Source organism: Lagopus leucura, unplaced genomic scaffold (assembly GCF_019238085.1).
Source record: "Lagopus leucura isolate 7727_CA_CO unplaced genomic scaffold, USGS_WTPT01 Super-Scaffold_100001, whole genome shotgun sequence".
NCBI classification, from domain to species: domain Eukaryota; kingdom Metazoa; phylum Chordata; class Aves; order Galliformes; family Phasianidae; genus Lagopus; species Lagopus leucura.
Genome location: NW_024962262.1, coordinates 96,489,750 through 96,504,825, shown reverse-complemented (window position 1 = coordinate 96,504,825; position 15,076 = coordinate 96,489,750). Strand labels below are relative to the sequence as shown.

The 15,076-nt window shown below is 43.0% G+C and overlaps 1 protein-coding gene across 1 annotated transcript in view; it reads right to left on the bottom strand.

Moving 5' to 3' along the window:
* The window catches only part of GAP43 (growth associated protein 43), a 53,542-nt gene that overhangs the window by 37,655 nt on the left and 811 nt on the right, over positions 1 to 15,076 (bottom strand). The window lies entirely within an intron of this gene.

Below are 15,076 nucleotides of genomic sequence, written 5' to 3'. Positions count from 1 at the left end.
AGGGTTGGAGCTTAATGATCTTCAAGGTCCCTTCCAACTCAAGCTGTTCTATAATTCTGTTACTCAATTTTTCTATGTTCAAGAGGTGCCAAACCCATGGCAGGTACCAGGAATGAAGTGAGGGATTTTCAACAAGTAGCTTAGGAGGAAGTTTTTCATTCAGAGGGTGATGACACACTGAACAGGTTGCCCAAGGAGGCTGTGGATGCCCCATCCCTGGAGGCATTCAAGGCCAGGCTGGATGTGGCTCTGGGCAGCCTGGTCTGGTGGTTGGCAACCCTGCACACAGCAGGGGGGTTGAAACTAGATGGTCTTTGCAGACCTTTTCAAGCTGTTCTGTGATTCTATAAGACCATGAGACTGTCCTCCTATACAGGAATGTCTACTGAAAAGCAGCCCTAGCACCAGCAAAGTGTGCTATCAGTAATGTGACGTATCTCCATAGTAGGAGTCACACTTCAATTCCTCAGTCTCTGTGTGTGGCTTAGAAGCCACAGGTTGGCCATAGTCAAATTAGGAAAGGCAGAATTATCAGTGGAAAATGAGATATTTTTCTTAGCAAAAAAATAAATTAATGGAAAGTAAGTCTTATCTGGCAGTTTAATGAATGCACAATTACTGCATCAGGGAAAAACCCCCTGAAGATTTCACTATTTAATATGTACAAAAAGCTACTGAACAGAGAATTACTTTGTTCAAAGGATCAGTTATATCCTTGCCTAGTTTCCAGCAACTCAGTAGCTATCCTGCAGTATCAGAACTAGAACAGCAAAGGTGCTGCAGGGCAAGAGCATGGGATGCTGATAAAAGTGGAACAATGGAATGGCAGAAATTCTGCTCAGCATTTTTCTCTGCTCTGTATAACTGAGTGCTATTTCACTGCCACTGGCAGCAAACTGACCTCCAGTTCACACTGCAGTACTTTAAAATCGCGTTTTTTAGAAACTGTGCCCATCTCCAATTGTGATTCATTTCTCCAGGCATTTCTGCGACGTTCAGAGTTTTCACAAATAGATTTCCAAACAGCAGAGTTGCTCTGTACTCCAAAGAGGTACTCAGCATACTCTGCTGCTCGCCGCACCTGACAGCAGGAAAAGCTTAGAGGCAAGTACCCAAGAGAGAAGTTGAAACAGTACAGCTTGGAGATATCAGTATCGATGCTACCTTGCTGTGTGAAGCTGAGATGCAATTAATTATATGTGAGAGGTAGAGCTGGATGGGGCTGGATATGAGGAGCCAGAGCAACGAGAAACACGTTTTCCTTTCTGTGGGACCGGGTCAGAACCACAGAAGAAAAAGAGGAAAAACCAGACCTGTCAGTGGGACCAATCACTGTACTTAGCAAGACAGGAAGGCTAACCTCAGTGTGGGAAGGCCCATTCAGTTGTAGAATTCTGTGCTGTGGCAGTGGAGATGCTTTGGGGATCAAAAAAGGAGTCGGAGTTGCTCCAGGATGAAATCCCATCTGATCTAAAAGAAGTGAGAATTACAAAATTCGCACCACCTCATAAATACTAACACAAGACCTGCATTTTCATTACCTCTGGCAAGCATGCATCTAGTTTGGCCAGATTCACTTTGCAGCAAGGCCTTTTTCTTCTCTACACTGATAATCTCTCCACTTCCACCCCTAACTGGCCAAGGAGGGGGATCCTGCCTCCAGACTTCACATCAAAACCTTCTCTTATAGCCAACTCCATATAGTGTCTCTCCAGATCACTCAGCCCTGGCCAATGAGTCTGCAAAAATCAGAGGACTAACTAGAGGAGCAGTCTCTTAAGATGCCATGATGGGCAGTCTTGCCAGAAGGTACTCAAAACAGGAGACAAGGTGTCCTCATAACGCACAGGCTTCATAACTAGTAGTTAGTTTTGTCAGGTTTACAGTGTCATGCCATGCTGACACACCTCAAGAGAACAGAGGTACAAGTCTTCTTCTACGCATGGAGTGCAGGAGAATTGCTTTTGTTCAAAGACTTCTGAATTTCTGCGTTGGAATTTCTCTATTTCCTTTTCAGCCTCTGTTAAGACAAAACTGTTCCCTGAGCATGTTAGGTTGCTTTGTGCCCTGGTGGAACAGGAATCTAAACTTCATGAAAGCAGCATCAAGGTTGGAACATAGAACCTACAATGCCATATACCTGCCTGCTTTCTCGCTTGTCAAATCTAGGTCTTCCTCAGGAGATCCTCCCACACAATCCTACAGACGGATGCATGCTCCATTCCCACAGGCACACACACAAAATGACCAGCAAACCAAGCAAACAAATGATTTACATTACTCAAGCCACATCTTCCAGGTGCAAGGCAAAGGAAGAGGAAAAGAAAAGTATGTTTCCCATTATTTCTAGATTAGTTTATGGAAGGAATGTAAATACTAGTTTAAATGGTATTGATGGTACACAGAGGAGAAAACAGACAGAATGACTTTTGCTAATGATTCCACTTTCTTCTGTGCCTCAGTTTCTGCACTCACAAAGGGAATAATAACAAGAGAGGTCTAGGCTTGATCTGTTAGGGATCTAGGATGATACTACAGAAAAGGGTAGTACTAGTTTCAATGACAGAATATTTGGCCCATTTTGGTCCAGCAATTTTGCAACCCCTTATTCACAGGCACAAGTACACAGTAGTGTGACTCATGCATTACATAAAAAGCCTGTCCTACAATCATCTTTATGGGCACACGCTAAAAGCTGATGTAGAAAATGCAAAATGGAGACTTTCTCTGAAACTTGGCTTTCACACCCTTTTGAGTATGCCCTATGATAATTTTTATCATGTCATTTATTTTTTTCTGCAAGTCCTCCCCACCCCCAGCTACTATAAAAGATAGGCAAAGCTCACTGAGTGGGTAGCTATTCAGTATTTCCCTTTATCCTAATTTCAGGCATGGCAAAGTGCCTTATTTGCCACACATCATTCAAAGCCAGGACTGAATACAGAATTACTAATTACCTCACAGCCTTTTCTAGGGTACTGTTTTGCCACAGTATCTCAGTGCTCCATGAGCCTTAACAGATGTTCTCACCAGGGAGGTAGGTGGGGTTGTTATCTCTACTTCACAGACACTGAAATCAGACACAAAGAGTGTAAGGTGAAAAAGTCCGCAGCATCTGCTGATTTGGGGTCCCTAATTTGAGACGCCTTGGATTAGCATTTCCCCAGATCTGTGTGCACGCTGGGGGCAGAACTCCACACAATACCAGCTCTGCATTTCTGCCAGTCAGAGCCCAGGTGTCTCAGATGGAGAAACCAGAAAATGAGAACACACCAATTAGTGGCCACCCCTGGAAATCTCATTTATAGGCATTTTCAGTATCACACAGAAACCTGTGGCAGGAGGCAGGAAAAATTCAGGAGCAGAATTCAATTGCCATAACATGAGACCATTCTTCTGCTTTCAAACAGCCCTCCGCTCAGTTCAGCACACAACCTTCATCACTGGCAATAAATGGAACAGGAGACTATAGAAAACACCTTTGTTCATGGCAAAATTCATTCAGTCCCTAAGTATATCTCATTTTGTGCATTGAATGAGGCTAGGATCCTAGCAAAAAATTAACCCACCCACTCCCTTCCCCTCCGTTCCCCCCCCCCACCCAAACAAAAAAAAAATAAGATCAACACACTATTTGACCATATAATTAAGGACCAAACCATATGCCTGTATACGAGAGAGGGCAAATTAGAGAAGGAAGGAATGACAACTCTTTAATTAATTATTTACATTCAAAGTGTCTGGCTTTGAAAACTCAACATTTGCTTTAAGAAGTAATTTCCTATTTTAAAAATGCAAATGAAAAAGAAAGGAAATAGGAAATTCCATCTTTTGAAACTATAATGGCATTATGTTTCCTTGTGTTTTAAAGCTACAGTTGTTGCTTATTAAATGGTTGCAAAACTCTTACACTTTTTCTTCTAATATCAACTTCAGACACAGCCAAACAAAGAAAAAAAAAATTAAAAAAATCACAATATGCTTTTGAAGAAGATACCTACCAAGGAGCTTCTTGTCCAAACAGGAAAAATTCAGCAAAATTCCATGTAGTTAAAAAGACCATCTTTGATTGTTACAATTTATCTCATCCCCTAAATGCTGGGTAATCCTGACTACAGGGAAGATGTTTTGTTCCTGCTTTTCTGTTTTGCAAAGGCTTTGGAAGAACCTAAGAAAAGGATATCTCGCTGAGGGTTGTATGGACTCAGCACATGATAATAGAAGATACTACAGATCAGCTTTATTTCTTCCATAATCTCATGCAGCAGTACTTCTTCTGCTGTAGAAGAATTTATCCAAAGAAAGTGAAATCCCTTCAATATTACATCTCAGCATGTTTTATTTAGTACTCCCAGCAACCGCTGGGACACATCATAATGGGAATAGAGGGGAATAAGTACTAAAGGTGAGTGCTAGTAGGGGTACAGCACTCCAGTTGGGAATTCCTGAGTGACTGCCATATAAATGCTTTGAGATAATTCATGTCAGACAGGTAGAAGAAGTCACCAACAGATAAATCCCTACTAATCCTCTCCTGAGGGTGATGAAAAGGAAATATCAGTGTGGAGTTCCAGCAGATGACCAAGTTCAGAAGACAGATAGTGGAGTTACATCTAGGATGAGATGACTTGCAGAAATCATAGCTTTAAGGCCACCAGAAAATATGTGCAGAACTAGACACCTCATTATCACAATACACCAAATGAATGTCTTCTGAACCTATATGCTCATGCTAAAAGCAGAAGACAGAGTGACATCTAAACTGTCAGGATTTAGGCATCTAGCTCCAGTTATCAGTGAAGCATCATCTGTTTTGGACTCCAATCCCTGAATCTCTGCTCAAAAAGGACATAACTATAGTCCTCTCTGACAGCATGCAATTTATAGGCTTTTAGGTAATTATCTGAGTGCTCAAATTACGGTACCTACATTATGCCCCAGTTCTCTACCTGAAGAGATCTCAAGTCTTACTTTTCCTACTACAGAAGACTGTTCAGAGTATGGTACTTCTAGCTTTTCATGCTTAATATATTAGGCTTTTTTTTTTTTTTCTTTTTCATGGAAGAATTAAATTAGCTTGAGACCAGAGACAGCACAGAAGTACATCTAGCTTTACAGTCCAGTGGCTAAGCACTCTTCTGCAAAGGGGCAGATTGGGTCCAGTTCCTGCTTCAGTGAATATTTGATACTAATCACAGAAAATCCTCCTTGGAGACCATATGAGACCATTTAGTCCACCCTGGGTTCAGCAATACCTCAAGAGCCCTACAGTGACTGGAGCTGCTGCCATGGCTTTCTCAGACAATCTACCCCACTGCATCAGTTTTTTTTTTTTTGTGAGAAAACTCTTCCTAAACCATAGTCTGAATCACTTTCATAGCCCATTAAAGATCTTCACTCCCTGTTTTATCCATTCTGGATACAAAGAAGAGATTATTCTCATTTTATTGCACTTGTTTCCTATGCATTTGAAGACCTTTATCCTAAGTCCTCTCTGCCTTACGCCTTTTAAGTTAAAAACAAGCTTATTATTTCAGTCTTTCCTCACAGATTACATTTCCCTTGACCTCCAGCAATTCTCACTGTCCCAGTTTGCACCCTCCCTCACTGGACCAGACTTTCTTAGAGAACGATGAAGAATAAAGCATGGCATTTCAGCTGAGACTTACACGTCCTGATCAGAGCAGAAGGCTTATTATGTGCATCTTACAGCCTCTACTTCTATTTGCACAACCTGGTAAGATGAACTTGTGGTCATCTAGAGATGCTGTCTCCCCTCCTGAAGGATAGCTGGTTGTTGTGTTGGCCTCCATGGATAGCTGGGTGCAATTTATTAATCCTGCCCATGCAGAGCACCTTGGATTCATTCTGATGCTTTTCAGACTAAGTCCTTGGTTTGACAAGATTGCCTTGAATTCCAGTAAATTTCACCAACATACACCTGGTTCACATTGTCTGTATTTTAAATAAAACACTTCTTTTAGCCAGTCATCCAGGTTGAAATTAAAATATAAAGTACAATGTACTTAATGAGAACAATTAAGCACTAACAGACCACAGCACAAGCTGTGGCAATCTGCTCAATACAGTCTTCTATTTCGACAGGAAATCAGCAAAAGTTACTCATTGAGTAGGATTATCTACATCAGTTATGCATCTCTGTTTTAATGTTTTCATTTGGACCATGCTCCTTTGCTTCACTTACGATAAAAGCTTGTGAGATAATGTCAAAATCCTTAAAAATGACAAGGTATGACAACCACTTCCCCTGTATCCACAAGGCTTGTTACAGAAGAAAGCTAAATTAGTTTGACATGATCTATTCTTGACAGATCTGTGCTGGTTCCTAATCATCTTCTTTATTAGATTATTTCCACCATTTTTTTTTCCAGGAATGAAGTTAGACTGAGTAGTCTATAATTTCTTATCTCCTCCTTGTTCTTTTTCAGGTTTCAGACACTTCACCCAGTCCTCACGAGTTTTCAAAGCACTCAGAGCTTCACAGATTGCTTCCACCAGCTTCATAAACAACTCAGGATGGTTTGAATCAACCATATTACATCACTACATTCTGATCTGTTCTTACCCGTTCCTACATCTTGACCTTCTTCCTTTGGCTGCACATCATTTTAGCCATCTACTAGCAGTTGACCATGCCACTGAAGACATGCAAAATAAGCATTAAATACTTCAAGAAACATGATGTAAAGTTCTAACTGAAGCTCTTCCCACCCTCCATGAATATCGTAAACACCAAGGTAGAGAGTTATGATGACATTCTTATACTTCCTTCCTCTGGTCCAAACAATATTTGATTCTTCCATGCAACAAATGATCATTGTGTCCAAGAAACACCGGGATAAGTGGGTCCCTGCATAATGTCTAATATAGACTAATAGCACATTCTCCTTGGAGATGGGTTTTCAGATCTACTCTGGGAGTAACAGTCTATTTACCGCATTTCTAGGTGATTACTTCAACCAAAGTGTCTCTGGATTACTAGGAAGGTAGTAAATTCTCTTCCTCTTGGATGCACTCTGCAGAGGCTTGATCTGACAAACTTACCCATTTTGGCTGTGCAGGGAAAGCAACTGGAAGAATACTTGGTTTGTTGCTCCCAACAGCTTAGCTGTTAAGTAGGTATTGAGCTGATTCATGTTTATAAAACTAAGATTATTTAGGGATTCTAGTAAGAAATCTTTCAATGTTTAGGAAGCCCTACAGGTATATGTATAATTACCTCAGGACTTGAGTTACCTCCATAGTTGGAAAGGAAGGAAGATCTAAAGTTCTACAATGTCAGACAAACACCTCTAAGAAGGTAGTTGAACTTGGAACAGCATAAATCACTGATCTCTGACTTCAGAACAATGGTAAACACTGTGATACATCTTGGACTCCTCTTTCCAGCCACACCTTAATTACAAAGGAATGAAATTCTACAAGATAAGGCACTGTCTTATGGTATCTTTTCCTACCTTGTAGAATCCCATAATTCAAAGGAAGAAAACAAGGATCATGAAACAGAAATAACTGAACTTTAAAGGAAGATTTGGTAATCCTATAAGCCCTTTGGGCTCATTTTTTACTAATTTGTCAATTCTTTTATCTTCCAAGAGTCATATACACTGGCATCATTATGGAAGGTTCTTTTGGCTGTATGTCTAGTTTTACCCTGTAAGAGGGTATTGATTCACATTAACTTTTGTAACTATGCTCTGTAAATGATCTAAATTCTATTTACTTCATGGAAGTTTTTGGTTAGCTTCAGTTCTGTTACTTTGAGGGTGTATCTTTCTTCCTTGCTCCATTCTTCCTCCCCTCCAGATTGAATCTGTTCTAGTCAGTATTTCTGACTGGGCTTTGGAAACATAGGAAAGGCCCTTTAGAAGATCCTGCACTTCAGGAGGGATTGGTTGCACCCCTTTCATGCTTTTTACTACATTTTTAAAGGTCCTGACTTTGTTAAACATCAATTTTCTGTTGTGGATGTCTGTCCTCAAAACTCTTCACAGGGCTTCCCCTGGGTCTTCCACTGGAAATGCAAAGAGCAGGAAGGGTTAAAAATACTGTACTTCATCCTTGATCAGGCAGAGTCTCCATTCTGACAGGTTCTGACTCAGCCTGTGCTGTCCAGCCCTTTGCAAGCTGCCAATCTGACTACTCCAATGAAACAAGTTAAGAAGGAAATAGTAACACCAAAATGTTTCTGGTTTTGAGGAACATAAAATGCAATTTCAGTGCAGCCCTCTAGTCTGCAGTGAAATGTCCCTGCTGAGCACAAACCCTTTGGTCAGCTTGTAAAAGCCCCTTTACATCAGTTCCCCATTGTTCCATTTCCCCAGAGTTCCGGTGCAACCTTCCAGCCACACCATGCCCTGCTCAAGCAGAGCAGATGATGCTATCCAGGCATTTTCTCAGCAGTGGATCTCACACTTACATGAAAATAAATGCCTGCAAGTTTTACTTCAGCAAATCAGCAAGTCACACTTGTTTCCTTAATTCTACATTTCAAAACACAGATAACTTTAATGAAATTCTTCTTAAATCCACCACTGAATAACTTATTCCTAAATCTGTGGGTAAACAAAAGAGGAAAGCATGGTGCCATACTGCCCCAATATCCTCATCCTTGAGTACTTAACATTGCAGATTTATAAGGTTATTGGATACTATTGATAAAATAAATAGATTAGATTCTATTCGATATTGTGATGAACTGGATGCCAATTGATAGGTCTTAATTATAAGAGTAATCGAAACTAAATTATTCTAAACATCATCAATTATTAGAAGCTATCCCAAATGATGAAAACTAGAAGTTCCTGGGACCACAGTTTCACTCCTAGGAAATTACGAGAAGAGTGGAATTAGACTAGCTTCAGAGCTGGGTCCAGATCCAAACACACTCCTCTGACTGCTTAAATTTTAGGGGCATTCAAACCAAGCAAGTAAGATTCTTTCAGTCTGTTAGCTTTACTAATTACCAGCCTTCAGAGATACATGTCTCCTACATTGAAATTGTTTAAATATTATGAGATGTCCCAGTTTTCTATAAATATATACCATGATTATAGCTGGAATTAATTCAAGAAACTTCAGAAGTAAGATGAGTAATGAATGAGACTGACATTTATTGGTTATAATTTGAAAGAAGATAAGTACATCCTGGCTTCCTTTTCAAGGAATCAAAGCCAACCAGCCCTGGTGGGAAGAAGGCAATCTCTGGACACACTTTTGACTAACAAGACAGCTAGAACACACCTTGACACCTAAGAGTGGCATCAGCAGCTGAGGGACAGGCCCAGAGGAAGCATGAACCATCAGGAAAGCAGGAACTGATACTAGCATGTACTGTATGAACTGCTTCTATGGCAGCCATACTCCTCCCCAGCTGCTTGCTGGTGTTGGGCAGTTTTTCACCTATGTGACAGCAATGAAATAGGTGAGAATGAACCACTCTGCTGTCTCTGCCTATAGGCATTCATTTTCTTCAACTGCAACACCTACCCAAGTGGAGGAGACCTGGGGATGCTACAAATGCCAACCGGAAGCACAAAGGAAGAACCTTTGTATTTTCTCCTAGCAGTTTCCCTGCTCATTCCAGAGCCAGGAGGGTGAAAGGAAAAGGCCCCTGATGGTAGCAGAGAATGCTGCTGCCAGCAGGACTTCCCAAGAAGCATAGACTTATGGAGGGCTGGTAGGTACCCAGCTGGAGGAGAGAAGCAGCAGCAGGAGGACTGCATGGTTAAGGGAGCAGGAAGGAGGCAAGGAGAAGAACAGAAGAGACAAAATAAATAATAGGAGGAATCACCAGGATCAATGTAACTCCAAAAGTTACAAATTCCCATTTTTATATGGAAAACAAATCAGTATTTTCATCAGTATTTCCACCCCACATAAATTCTGTAGGTTGCACAGGCTGGTGCACAGTGATAGTAGTAGAAGAGTAGCATAGTGGTGAAAGGTAGGGGGAAGGTTAAGTAGCAACCCTCTCTCAAACTCTGGTTCATCGTGGTTAAAAATGAGTCTGGGGAGAAATTGAGTGCTTTGTTTATTAGCCACACAAGTGGCTAATAAACATCCCAGCATGGGCTGAGGACAGATACAGCAATGCTTTGCCTGTTTACATCACCTTTCACCTGAAGGCATCTGAATCCCTTTTTTTTTTCCCCACATACTAATTGTTTAGATTCCATTTTAAAGCAGCATCTTGCAGAGAGGGCCATGATAGCCAGAAAAACTATGCCTTCATCAAGTCAGAAAGCAGGTTAATAGTGCTGTTAGAATCAGCTAATTCAGAAATCAGCTCTCCCCAAACACATTCCTGTATACTAACTACTGGCCTGTGGTGCTTGCAACCATGAAAAGCCATGGAGTTTTACACACACACACTCAGCAGGTAATAGAGAGAGCCCTAAGGATATATAAACACCTTCTCCACATGAGGTTATCAGAAGTCTGAGGTTACATGATGCCTCCCAGCATGCTCAGGAAGATCTTGGAATTAGAGATGAAATGACTGCGAATGGACTTCAAACTTTGAACTTCAGTACCTGCTTCCAGGATACCTGCTCTGCTATTTTGGTATTTCCACTGGCAAGGCCCATTCATCTTTCACTCAGCCTTTCTAGATCCCAGCCTCATCTCAGCAGCCTAGTATTACCCTGGATGGAGCTACTGGGCTGTGGTTGTTGCCTTACAGTTGGAAATCGGTTCTTCATAGCTCAGATGCAGCCAGATGTGGACTGCTGCCTAATGCCTTCCTGAGATTTGCCAGCCTCAAGGCAAATGGGTAATGAAATGCACAGTGACTTCCAAAGGGCATCAGCACAGAGGGCTGCCATCAAAAGGTTTCCCATCCTCAGGTGGCTTTAGCCTGGACCTGTCGTCAGAGCTTTCATTCATTCTCAAACCCAAATAAAGCCCTCCCTTTGAGGAAGCCTGAAACAACGGAACAGCAACGGACAAGAGGGGAGTTTATATAAAGGAAAGGATACAAGGGCCAGCAACACATGGACTGAGCAAATGGCAGTCAGTGATGTATCACCAGCAGTAATGCACCACTGGGAGCATGCTTGGTGTAAAAGCAAGCTTTTGCTTCATACTATCTCACCCAAAAGCTAAGGTGGTCCTTGGGTTATGCCTGCTGGTAACACCTCAGCATGTATGTACTTGCTTTGTACAGACCAGGGTGAGCCCACATATGCCCCACATTCTCTGCACGTAGAGCCAACAAGTTGCTCAGGGGGCACATGTCCCTGTGTGTGAAGCCAGTGAACCCAAGCAGGTATACACATCCTTGATTTACATCACACAAGTCTATCAGCCTGTTTTTATCCTGCTGTGGGCAAAGGGCCAAGTTTACCTTCTCACTAGCATAAGAAGGCTTTGCAGTATGGCAGATGTCACAGTGGGGTGTTCTCCCTCCACAGTGTCTCTGGGAAATAGGGAGGGAGAAATGCAGTGTCTGTGTAGGGCAGCTCCTAGATCAGAGTCCATGACAGCTGGCCTGAAGTGAGAGCAGACTTCAGGAGGAATCTCTGTGCACTTTCATCTTCATGTCAGTGAGAGCCATACAACAGCAGGAGAGCTTCCTGTCAGATCAAGCCTTAAGCAGGAGAAGACTCAAGTGTACCAGGCCATAGCCTGTGGGTACCAGTGGTACTGCCTGCTGCATGACACCGGGGATTCCAACTCAGGAGCAAGTGGCAAAAAGAAGTTTCAGTCAACAGACTGGCATCTCTCTTTTTGAGCATTACGGCTGTCCTTCTGTCCCTGGCAACTCTGCCTACATTTGCTGAAGAAGGGGCTTGTCTGCACCATTAAGAACCTTTACTTTACACGATCGAGAAGAAATCAATGCCTTTAATTGTCAGCAATGGCAGCGGAGGAGGACAGGGAGATGGGAGGGGTGTTTCTCTGGAGACATGCTTCTCAGGAGAAATCCCAGTAGTATTGTCACAGGAAAAGAAATAGTAAGGACCTGAAGTAATTAAACTTCCAGGCAGCAATTGTTTACTGGAAGCAGCACAGAAACGGCTCTGAGCCTCATAGAAAATCAGGGCAGTGGCTTGGCTCTCCTAGGGTGCAGATGCCCCTGCCCTGAAGTCGATGGCTGGAGGTGACATTTACACCATGCTGGTGAGTGGAGAGAGGAGAAATGTGGATAGCCCCTTTCCTTTACTTTTCCTTTTGCTTTCCCTTCCTCTTCCCCCTTCATCTCGGTGTTTATAGGCACAGCCATGCCTCGCAAGTTTGGAAGCATCTGCATCGTGCGGCATAATCAAGTTATTCTAAATGAGATCTGAGACATTTTAATATCCTGAGGCCATACACCCTTAACTCCGCGTGCATCTTCCTCTCTCTCTTTTTCTCCATTTCCTCCTTCCCGCACACCTCTGCAGTTCCTGGAATGACAAGACACCTCACCGGCTGGCTGCAATTGCTAAAACACTCCCTAATGCTTTCTCCGATTGCATTAAGCGGCTTCTTCAGAGATACAGCCCTGTTTATTCATGCTGCTCGTGTGGAAGGGGAAAGAAATGCAGACTGCCTCTCCCCCTCCCTCCTTTGATTCGATGGGTGTGGCAGGTTTAAACCTTTGCAGCCGAGGCTCGCCAGCACTGGGCGCGGAGCGGAGGACGGAGCGGGAGGGAAGCCGTCGGATATGGCTGGTGATGAATGAGACTCATCTCACCCACAAGTGGGAAACCTGCTTGCGGGTTATTGTTTAATCACTCATGCAATCCAATACTGAGCACATACCCCCATCACGCCCATCTGTTCCAGTATGCAGTGCATACAACACTCGCATTTCTAGACACCTATCTGACTACCCAGCCCTGCAAATTACTGACCGCATCTCTTGCCAGAAGGAAAGGTTACATTCAGTTTTTCAGAAACTGCCTGACACAGCCCTTACGTTATGCCTCTTTTTAACTGAATATTTTGCGGGCACGGATTCAGAGGTGCAATTGGCTGTGGGCAGAAATGACAACACCAAGCTATCTACATCTCTCATGGGCGTGCAGTCAGATACCTCGCTCCTCACGCTGGCATTGCACCCACAAGAAAGAATCATCTGCAAACTGCAAGTGTGTGAACGTATTTGTCTTCGACGGGCGGGAGAACAGACGCATACAGACGCACCTAGACACAAATGTGAAGAGATTCCTTCCACGCCCAAGCCTGTAACTTCAATGGTTTGCTCTTTTGCTGCCAGAAAGGCGGGACATCGGGGGTTTCCCCTAAAAAAATAATATGAGGTGAGCTGTCCTTATTTTTTGCAATGGAAGCTCTGATCTGTCCTGATAACTCATTCCCTTTTTGTCCTTCCATGAAAGATCTGGGTGGGGACATAGGAAGAGCCCAAGCTGAAAACTGCAATCTTTTTCTTCTCCAAATTAAATATGCCTCTAATGTATCACCAGCATCGCTGACCGCATTGCTATATTGCCAGTTTGGCAATTTCAGCGTATATTGAGGTATAGGAATGGGAGCTGGGCTCCAAGCCCAGAAACATCCATGGAATATGCACAGGCAGGCACATTCAGGATGTATGGTCGCTAACGATGAGAAAGCATGTGCAAACGAGAGCATGTGTGCTGGTGCATATATGTGTAGTAGGGTTGCGAGCGATCAGAGAGCGCGGATGTGTGCTGCACATGCACGCGCAAAGGGGTGTGTACCATGCGGTGGATTAATGTACAGGGCAGGGGGAGAGCACCGCGTGTGATCCAGATACCTGCATGCCACGCATTTCTTAATATGTTAGAATACGAAGTGATAGGAGCCGATGCACGCAGATGTAAAGAACAGCACGTTGCAGTTTGAACCAGGAGTGCAAATGCTCAGCCTGTGAAAGTGGAGGCAAAATTATTCCCCAATAGCTTTTTTTCTGACTTCAGAAGACCCCAGTGCTACTTACTTTATCTTAAAATTTGCCATGAACCTCTGCACTCTGCCTCTCTGTCTGCCTGCCTTTTCCTCCTCTGCTCTTTTCATCCCATAACTGCCAACTGAACATGCTGTGCTGGCTGGCTGCAGTGTGATCCCCTCTCCCCCCAGCCATCACCCCCTCCCTCCAGATTTTAGCAAACGTATCATTAATTGCAGAGCATTTGAAACCTGCATGGGGAAAAACACAAGATGACGCAGGGTCCCTTTCCACCCTGCTTGCCTGCCCCTCCCCATTATTCTACAAAATCACTCCTTCATCTGATAACACACGTTTCTCCATTCAGAAACACACCTTTCCCTGCATTTTTTTTAAGCACTGCACTGTTCTATAGTATGGGAGCTTCTTGCATCAATGTGCTGAGCTATGGCTCGAGAGTGCTGCAGTGCTATATTGTAAAGGATATATCAATGTATGCACATATAAAGTAACCACTGTGGTTCCACACCCAAGACTGAGTTGAGCTTTGCTCTCAGAACAAGGATCCAAGCTCTTTGTCATTACCTCTGAACCTATAATTAGGGGAAGTTCCCCAAATGCCTTATAAAGATAACTGGGGGCAGCTCCTGCCTCCAAGTTTTACCTGAATAAATCCAACATCCTCCCAAGAAAGTCCAAGCAGCTCCATGAAAATGGGCTCTTTTAACAAGGAGCAGGTTTGGGCTTTCATACAAAATAAAAACAGGGAAGGTGGGAATGAATTATATACCTTTTTTTTTTTTTTTCATTCAAATATATCATTTTAGATACAAAAATTTCATCGCTGACAATCAAGCCGCCGCCCAAATTTCCTTATCAACCCGATTTCCTGACAGGAAAAGCCAGGAGGAACCAGTGAAGAGAATGAGCTGGTTTCCAACAGGTTCACACCGTGAGCCTCTCTTATCCCACCCGAGTTCGGAGCTGGCAGAGGCGTGGTCCTCTGTCTCCTCACCAGCTGGTGCACAGTTGTCTAACTGGTTGTACTACGAAGGGTACCGCAAAGAGGCTGCATCTCCCCTCTCCTGGCCAATGCTTTTGTTATTAATTAATTGCACTTTTCATTATACCATAGGCTGGAAGAAGGGGAGAGAAAAAAGAAAAAAGGAAAAAAAAAAAAAAAAAAAAAAAAAAAAA